Source organism: Bactrocera neohumeralis, chromosome 5 (assembly GCF_024586455.1).
Source record: "Bactrocera neohumeralis isolate Rockhampton chromosome 5, APGP_CSIRO_Bneo_wtdbg2-racon-allhic-juicebox.fasta_v2, whole genome shotgun sequence".
NCBI classification, from domain to species: Eukaryota; Metazoa; Arthropoda; class Insecta; order Diptera; family Tephritidae; genus Bactrocera; species Bactrocera neohumeralis.
Genome location: NC_065922.1, coordinates 4,480,326 through 4,490,025, shown reverse-complemented (window position 1 = coordinate 4,490,025; position 9,700 = coordinate 4,480,326). Strand labels below are relative to the sequence as shown.

The following is a 9,700-nucleotide window of genomic DNA, read 5'->3' as shown; positions in this document are numbered from 1 at the left end:
TCCATAGAATTTGTAGCTCAAAGGCGATTCTTGTTTGGGCGCACAGATGCCACTTGGCCGAAATGTGATGCTGCTTTTAAAGCGTGACTTGCTGGCTTTTGATGTTAAGGGCAACCTAACAAGCGCCAGCTGTTGTTGTTGTTAGGTGTGTATAACAAGCGTTATATTAATGGTTTTGTAGGCGTAATGAGGCGTAATTGAAGTCCATGGGTTATCTTAGTAGCCATGCATAAAAGCAATGACATGTAATTGCCACTTAGTCAATTGCAGCTGATAAATTTTATTATTTTTTTGAAGAGCTCCATATAGTTTGTCACAAGTTTGTCGCTTAAGTCTGTCAAAATCTGTCTATTTCAGGTCCAACTTTTATTTGCTGGATCCTGAGTTCGATTTCCACAAACACAATTTTAAAAAAGTAAGGAAGGAGGGACGTTCAGTTGCAGCCGAATATTTCATACTCTTGCAACTTGCAAGGTCCAAAGTCGGTCAAAAACCTTGAGGTGTTTACAAACTTAAAATTGAACTTGAAAGTATCTTATATCGCCGCGATTTCATACATTTTTTCTGAACTTTATCAAAATTTCTTACACATTGACCGATAAGTGCGGTGTAAAGTTCATCGAAAGCTCGAAAATAATTATGCTGTATGTATGAGACGTTTTGATGCGATTTAACTCATTTTTGGTACAAGTTGTAATCCGATTTCGTCAAATTTTGGGAATAAGATTAAATACCTTTCAGACACCTTTTGTACAAAGTCTTACTGTAGTGATATCTCTGCCCACATTAAGGCTAGCCTCTCCCTAGTTTTTGGGCTTTTAACGGGCCATTGTCCTATTGGCTTCCACGTAGTATGGCTGGGAATCCTACCAGACGCCATCTGCAGAAGTTGTATTAAAACAACTCAGCACTTCCTTCTTGACTGTCCCGTAATTGGGAGACCAAGCCTTAAACTCTTGGAAGCGCATAACTTCAGACCTTCCACCGAACTGGCGGGAGTGGAAGTTAAGCGCCAGCGCAAATTTGTATTGACTACAGAGCTGTTTGCTAGTTTATAAGTGCGAACAGAGGAGTTCTTCTTTTCTATGGCCTCACAAAGGACTACATATAGTAGACCACCTTACATTCCATACTTGGCTGAAATTGGTCAAATAGTTCCTGAGACATGAGATTTCACTTAAAAGTGGGCGCTGAGATTTAAGGCTTGATCTTTACATCGAGTTTCTTTTATTGAGTTAACTTCAGTGGTTTGGAAGTTATGTACAGTCAACCACTTAATCGGTTTTAACAAATTTTTAACCCACAAATGCCTCGCCTGTACTTAATTAGTCTTAATTTAGTTTCTAGTTATAATACTTTTTGGATTTTCATTTAGTGGCTGATTTTCCGAATGGTAGTGGTTCGATTACATCCATCTACGAACTTGTCCTACCTTTTTTGCCAAAGAACGCGTGTGGCAAGTTTCATTATGATATCTCTACTTTTATTCAAGTTACAGTTTGCACAGATGGATTGACAAACGGACGGTCGGATAGACAAACAGTCACTGGGATATTAATTCGTCTCCTCATCCTGATCATTTATATATAGGATATGTATCAATAGCTTTATGGAAAGGACCTGCGAGACCGCTGCAGTGCCAGATTAGTCTATTGGCTCATGTCATTAGCCTGCTATTCGCGGCTCTAACTTCACTATTTTTTTATCATTCGGCTCTTCTCAGCTCTTGCAGTATCCGAGTTGTGGTCCTCTCCATGGTATACCATACTTGTCTCGTTTGCAGCATGTAAGGCACTATATTGTCAGGTGTTACTCGGCCCTCTCACTTCCGTCTCCAGGTCCTGCCGCTCCGTTGTAAGTCTCGGGCAATAGAAAAGTATATGCTATAGCTACTGTTACCACAGAAAGAGCAAGTAACTCCATTGTCATGACCGTACCTATTCAGATACTCTCTAAAGCATCCGTGTACTGTTAGAAACACCGTCATGTAAAAGTCTATCTCGCCGTGCTTTTGTTCCATCCATGCTTGAACATTTCCGATTAATCGGTGCGTCCATCTTCCCTTTGCTGCTGTGTCCCAATGATTTTGCCATTACTGTACTTGACTTGTCTTTCCTCTTTACGCTCTGCTATTGTCAGCTTTCTGCCTATAATTTTGCTTTTGTCATAGATCCGCTTCAGTTTTCGAGCCATTATATCTGGCGGCATTATCCCAGATATAATGCTAGCCGATTAATGAGACACCGTACGGAATGCGCTAATAGTTCTGATTTCACTTAGCCGAAACACTGATTTTGTCATTCTTTCATATGTTTTTTGCATTTATCCTGGTCACCATTCGGGTACGGAATACATTAAAATTGATTGGCCAACCTTGGCCAGAAGGGTGCTTTGTTTTGGTCCTCCTATGTTGGCCATGATTCTGGATTAGGTCGCAATTACACGGACAGCTTTTTCGCTCACCTTCTCTATGTAGGCTTTGAAACTGGGTCTCGCGTCTGTCATAACACCAAAGTATTTTAGTGCTGATTGTGTTGTTGTTGTGTATACCCATATTAAGAGTGATATTCTCGAGTGTTTTTCTGCTTTTAAAAAGTCATTGTCTATCGAGGCTTGACTGATAACATAGATTTTAAAATTCTGGAAAGAACAGAGTCCTAGAAGATAGCTAATTAATTGGAAATACAAGTTGCTGTAGTTCGTGACGTGCTCCATGGTGGTCCGTAAGTGTGTCAAAAATTATCACAGAAAATAAATAAGATCCAGATTCCAATAAACCTCAAAACCCCAGCTTCACAAAATATTAATTCCACTTTTTGAATTCAATCTTTCAACGATAAGCTGCACTCAAATCTCAATTAGCAAGGCATTTCTATACTTCAAGTCAGTTTGTGATCATAAATTAGTATGCAGCAAAATTCACAAAAATATTTACGCATTGCGTAAACTCAATTGCGCGCGGCCTAATAAATTTTATCAGAACCAGTGAGTGTTACGCAACTGCAATAAAATAAGAAAACATTAATTTTAACGAGGCTTTTGACAGGTTTGCCAACTTCTAGAATGCGCATAAGAAACGACCTCAAATGTGGACTGCGCCAAAGCGACGAACGCGCTGTCAACTTCAGCGCAACAATGCGGTTTATTTACATGCAGGCAGCGCAGCAACCAAATGTCGCACACAAAAACAAAAGGTTAAAGCAAAAACAACAAGAAAATCGATTAAAAAATCTCCTCACCTAGTCTAAGCGCCTAAGCGGTCGTTGAGGAAAGCCGCGATAGCGACGCCAGTGCAGTTGCAAGATGCAAGCAGTAAAGCTTTCTTAGAGAAGAGAAGAGAGCAGCCGACGACAGCGAGCGCAAGCACGCATGAGCGCAAGGGTGAGCTTATGCCGGCGCTGGTGACTTACTTGCCGCGCCTGCATTGGCATAGGTGCTTTTCGGATGCCGCGCTGTTGGCTGGGCGCGATTTGCACAGACGCGCACACACAAACAGTCGGGTGCGAAAACACGCTCTCGAACGAACAGGTTGCCGCCGAATGAGCTTTGGCGACAACAACAAACAATAACCGCCAATAACAACAACTGCGCGCGACAGTCAACAGCTTAAACGCGCGCTGTAGCAACAAAAGCATTCCAAGCGCATTTTTGTAGAAAAAGCAAAAGCAGCAAAAATCAGCGCGCTTGCTTGCGGTTATGTTAGTTTCGCGCATGAATACCCGTTCGCGCGGCGTTCCGTCAGTCTGCGACGAAACCTTCAAGTGTTAGCAACACAGCTACTAAGCAGCGCGCCAGCCAAAGCAACGAGTTTTACACCGAGCAATCGAATTGTTCGATTTATTTTTGTACGCGCACCATTATTACCTGTCTGTCGGCCAGTGAGTCGGCGCGCACGCGTACACCCGAACAACGGTAATATTTGTGAAGAAGTGATGCTTCTGCTTTTACTACAGTCTTTTAACGGTGTTGTTTGAGATCTTTTGCTTTTGTGCCGCATTTGTTTGTGACGCGAGTTCATTGATTGGCACGCGGTGTCATCTCGTCAAGCGGCGCTGACGCATGCGCAACCTAATTGAAAGCCATCGGCAAAGTGAAATGCGTGTTTTTCTTTGATTGCACTAAAATCCAGCGATTCTGTTTTCGTAAGCAGTTGACACAAACGGAGAAACACAGAAAATTGTGGTGACAAAGTGAGAAACTTAAGTGGCACGCATATTACACTTGTGCTTTTTGTTCGACAATAAATATTTGCTGCAGTGGAAAGTGTTGAAGTGTGGCATGTTTGACTCCCATTTGTATTTTGTGAAAAAAAAAAATCTTTTGTGTTGCCTTTGCAATGACAAAAAAAGTCACTTGTAAATTATTAATTTTTATTAGAAGTGAATAATTTAATTAATTTTAGTTGGTTTGCAGTAAAAAGAACTAGAGGGTTCAGTGAGTGAAAGCGTTCTTGGAGCATTGATAAAGTTGGTAAAATATTTTAATAATATTAAGAGTGACATTTTTGTAATGAAAACAAAAGTCAGCAGAAAGGCCTAGAGTTCCTATCTTTAATGGTTAACGAAATTCCCTTAAAATTGGGATTTGAAGCTTAAGTGCAAAGTGTTCTACGAGGGAATTTATTTAAATAAAAATTTCCAATAGATTTTTTAACAAGTCTTTTTATATTATTAATGCTATAAATATTTTTGAAAAATTTTCAGTAATATCGATTTAATTTTTTGTTTAATTTATTATCCTAAAATTTTTATTTAGAGTTTCCAAACAGTCAAGAAATATTTTCTAAAATTTCGTGCTTTAGAAAACTTTATATGGTATTAGACCAAGGTAGATAATTTTTGAAAACAAAAAAAAGTATAGTAGGATAAAAATCACAAGAAACGAAAGATGAAATAACAGACATTAAGAAAAAATAATTTACGGGCGAGCTGAGGTCGGAAAATGAAAGGGAAGAGGCATGGTTGAATTTTTAGGAATGGTTTACCTCAATTTCCAGCTAAACTACGATTCCTATAGAAAAAAGTTATAAGACAATCTCATGAATAATAAAAAGGTTATTCATATGACCTAAAAATTTATGTGAAGAATTCAAAAAATCATTATTTTTTTTCAAAGTCTCCTGCACTTCTCTAATATATGTATATATATGTATATTAATGGTTCCGGCCACGCGTTGCTGGGGTATACATTTTATAATAAACTATTAAATACATTGAAAATATTATTTACGAATAAAGCGAAAACGGTTTTGTCGGTATAGGAATCCAGAGGATTGTACTTGAGTTTTAATTTTGAATATGTTCATACAAATAAATATCGATGGAATAAATAACGAATTTATGGCTGTTCCCCAGATAGGTTAGCAACATCTGTCAGTTCTAGTTTAAAAAGATTCTTTACCAAAAGAAGTAATCTTGGTTAAGTTTACCAGGACTTAACTGACAAATGGCTGCTAACCAGACATTGAGAAAACGGCCTTTGAGACTTGAGATTTTACTGAAAATTATAATTACTGTTGAACTTCCCTAACTCGAATCACCATAATCCACAAAAAAACTTCGAGTTATGGCAGGAAATTTGCATGTAATTTGACTTCTATTGCTAATTTAAGAGTTCAAGTAATTTCCTCAACTTAGACCATCTCTTGCTTAATTTATCATAGAAGGCACTAGCTAGTCTTCTAATCATTCTTGAGGCAGATATTAATGCTTCTTTTGTTGTTATTGAGTACCAAATAGCTACATTTACATTAAAGTCTAGAGCTTGATTCACAACAAATTCTGGACATTTTAAATAACCTCATCAAAAATTTGAGAAATTCAACCGCATGAACTTTCTCTATTTTGGGCAGAAATATTTAAAAGCTCGAATTTATCAGTTTTTCAGTGAATTAATGCATAGAAAATTATCACAGCTTCAGCCTCTTTACTTCTTTTTATAAACACAATTTTTAGTATATATTTTTGTTTAATTTAGTTAAAATAATGTGATTACAGTACTCGAGAAATCTGAAGGATGATGTGCTAAGCGGTCTGTGGAGTATTCGAGATGTTCTGTTAGGAATTTCTTACTTTCATTTTCAGTTTCAGCAAGCCAAAATTGGCGAGTAACAGCATCTAACATCACAGTCGCAAAATAACTACAAACTAGTGCTATCTGTCAAAAGAAATCATTTGAGAGAGACAGACAGTGTTTGGAAGTTTTCCTCGGACTACGAAAAATTGTTGATAACTCCTAAATAAATTAAATATACACCGCTTTTTAAACAGTAAAATAAAAGTGAACTTGAACTGACACCACTTCATCAGATTCCAACTGGTTGCCGAAAAAAATAAAACCTCATTTTTATAGCCACTTTTTATAGGTATTCACTGGGATGGCCTTGACTTCCTTTAACAAATTTCTTTTCACGAAATCAATGGCTTCTCGATTCCTTCAAAGTTTTACCTTACAATTTCATGCTCTTTTACGTGGTATTAAGAGGTTCATAGCATGATTTATATGTTAAAAACATCTTTAAGGGACTTTCATTTTCCTTGCGACAAAAGGGAAATCGTGCGCATGTTTTCATGTCTCTTCTGAAAATCTTCATATTATTTTTTGACATGGATAAACATTCAATAATATTTTAATTTTTTGTATATTTTAATTAAATTATTAACCATTTGTCCTTCACTAAACCGAATGCAATTTGACTTAGCTTAGAAAGCGAATATGTGCTTCGAGTACTTTACTTTTACTTTCTAAGCACATGTATCATCAATTAACTTAAATTTTTATATTTCTTTACAAATGTGCTTATAACTGACCCTTCCATTGCATTTGCGAGTATACTCCATTAGCGCTTGTTGCCAGTAAACATTACACAGAGTTTCATGAAACAAAAATTCATAATTTGCTGCTATTAAAATACTTAAAATAAAGAACACAATAATTTTTCATAATTTGTGATAATAATTCATTAATTCGGCCATAAAAGCTCACCTTCATTCCCAGCTTGGTGCTATACATATGAGGGCAAGTTCGTTGCTTAAGTCTTTAATTTTAACAGCGACACAATGAAGACAAAGAAGCGGTAAATGATGAGCAACACTAAGTATTGCCACATTTTTGGTATTTGTGTAAATAGTGAAGGCTTAAGAGCAGTTTAAGGGACTGTAACTTTGAAAGCAAAGCTTCACACAATTTGATTTGGTTGCTGAGTAATGAGAAGATGTGAAGAAGAAAAACTCACTTGGTTTTTGAAAGAGATTTATTTTCGAAACGTCGAAGCTGCAAAGATTCTAATTGCTAAAAAACAGATTATACAATTATTAAAAATTATTTTTTGGTAAAAAATTTTCATTAACTAAATGGAATATTAAAGAAAATATTCTACAAAAGTTTCGGGAAATAAATAAGAGAAGCCAATGCATTGTGACAATATTACTAACAAAGTATTTTGAAGTACTTTTAATTCAAAACGAAGCATTTTGCACCCAAAAACCACAAATCCAATATGCCAACGCTTAATATTGACTTATGGCATTTACAAGTTGCCACAAACAGGCACGTTTGTGCCACAGCTGCAATGATCAATCTGCCGAAATGACAATTGCACACACGCTTCAAATGTTTTTTGCCCGTTTTTGCTCAAACAAATGTTAATTACGACCTCATTCTGCCTTATGAAGCACATTAGCAGCCGGAGCACACGAGTGGCAAGCAAGAATCTGTGCCACAACTGCGCATAAATATGCAAAAAGAGTCAAATATTAATTGCAGATATGCGATGCTGTGGGCTGATGGCTGTGCCTCCATGTCTCCAAGTGGCTGAACCCACCGAAAGCCGCCAATACTTTGTAGCACATATCTGGTTGCATGTGTGTGTGTGTGTGTGAGGTTTAATTTGACACGAATTGCTGTCAAAGGCAATCGCGCGCTGCTGATGGCATTCGAGCTAGCAGAACAGCGATTTCGGGCGAACCCAAAATTCTCGCAGATAATTTGCTGCCAACAGTGAGAAAACTCACATACACACACACACTCACACAGAGAAAAACAAATCAAAATAAAAACTCACAATACAAAGATCTTAGTGAGGCAACTTGGTTTCAGAAACAACAAAAACATATGGCGCATGAAAGACTTTAGTACATAATTCATAGCAATGGCATAATTGGTGCCACAAAACTCCACTCGAAGACAAAGAACTGTGAGAATTAAATGTTTATTGTGAGTAATTTCCGATCTGAAAATTTTGCGATTTATTTGGTGAACTCTGTTTCCTTTTGGTCGCTTTTCTTACCAGCAAGCAAGTTGTGAATGAAGTGTTTTGGCATAAACAGACTAGCTGCTGGCGACCGAAATTGCAGGTGGAAACAGGTGTGGCGCCGCGTCCACTTCCCCTGACCCTGCTCTGCCATAACTGCAAGCAAATCGGCAGCAAATCTCGAAAGCCTGCAGCACAGGTTGTTTTGACTCCAGCTGCCAAAAAGCATAATTTATTTATCGATTTATTTGCGAACAGCCAAAGCAACAACAACAACAAGTTTATTTTAATTTTTTTCTTTTGTTGCCAGTGTTATAATTGAATGATTGTTTTTCGGGGGCGTTAATCGTTACAAACAACACTGTTGGCACTTGAGTACCGTTATTTTTATTTTTTCGCTGTGGCAAATGATTGAAATGGCAAATTGTGGCAGTAAATTTGTTTGATTTTGCTGACTGTGCATGAAATAAACGATAAAAATTAAACAATTAAATGATTTTTGAAAATCGAAAGTGTTTGTTTTAGCAACAACACGCCGCTGCCCACCTTATCTTGCCTCTTGTGTGCGCTGGCTGCAGGGAGGCCCTTCTTTTGGTTAATAAACTTAACTTTCATTGTGTTTCGTTTCCCACACCCAACGTTTCGTTGCTCCACTTTTGCTTTCGCATGACAATAGAAGGTACTAAATGCAAAAAAGTGCGAATAACAACAACAACGTGCGCTAAATTCAACTGCTACTCCCTAGTCATTAACGTGCAATGCATGTAATAAGCGCACATTGTTGTCCAGGCCACGCCACGCCGCACCAGCTGTTGTTGCTGGTATTTTTAGCACGGCGATTTTTGTTGTTGTTGTTGCTTCGCAATTATCGCTCACATTGTCTGCCTCACTTTCCGTTGGGTATTTATGCGGCATGTTGCTCTTGTTTACATTGCATGCTACCGCGCTTGTTGTTGTTGCCATTCTGATCAAATAATCTGAATTGTGCGCTTGCGCATGCGCGCCGGTCATGCAATGTCCGTTTTACGTGCGCGTGAAAAGTGAGAACTGTGTTGGCGTGCAAGCGAAAGGAAAAATCGAGTGTTAATGACCAGTTGCTGATGGCATCGCTCCCCGAGCACAGATAAGATTGCATAAGTGCTTAGAATGTTTTGCTGACTGCGGGAAATATTAATTGGATTTAATTACTATAATGCACAAAACCGAAATATTATTTTGTAACAACAACAAAATTAGTTATAAAAGTCAATTATAGTTAGACTTTATCTGTGATAGTGGCCAAAAAACCATCGAAATGAGGTTATATTCGTACAGAGCTGATTAATTTCCAAGCAGCAAGTTTCATTGATCTTAAAGTCACAGATATCTTTCCAATACTAAAGAATTATTTAAGCAATATTTGAGCCAATAAGCCAACATTCTAGTTAAACCACATAAAAACATATTACA

At 37.6% G+C, this 9,700-nt stretch overlaps 1 protein-coding gene across 1 annotated transcript in view; it reads left to right on the top strand.

Moving 5' to 3' along the window:
* Nucleotides 1-3,717: 3,717 nt before the first annotated feature.
* The window catches only part of LOC126758150 (uncharacterized), a gene marked incomplete at its 3' end in the record, with an annotated part of 53,389 nt that continues 47,406 nt past the window's right edge, over nucleotides 3,718-9,700 (top strand). Inside the window, exon 1 of the mRNA XM_050472242.1 lies at nucleotides 3,718-3,912. The remainder of the gene's footprint in view (nucleotides 3,913-9,700) is intronic.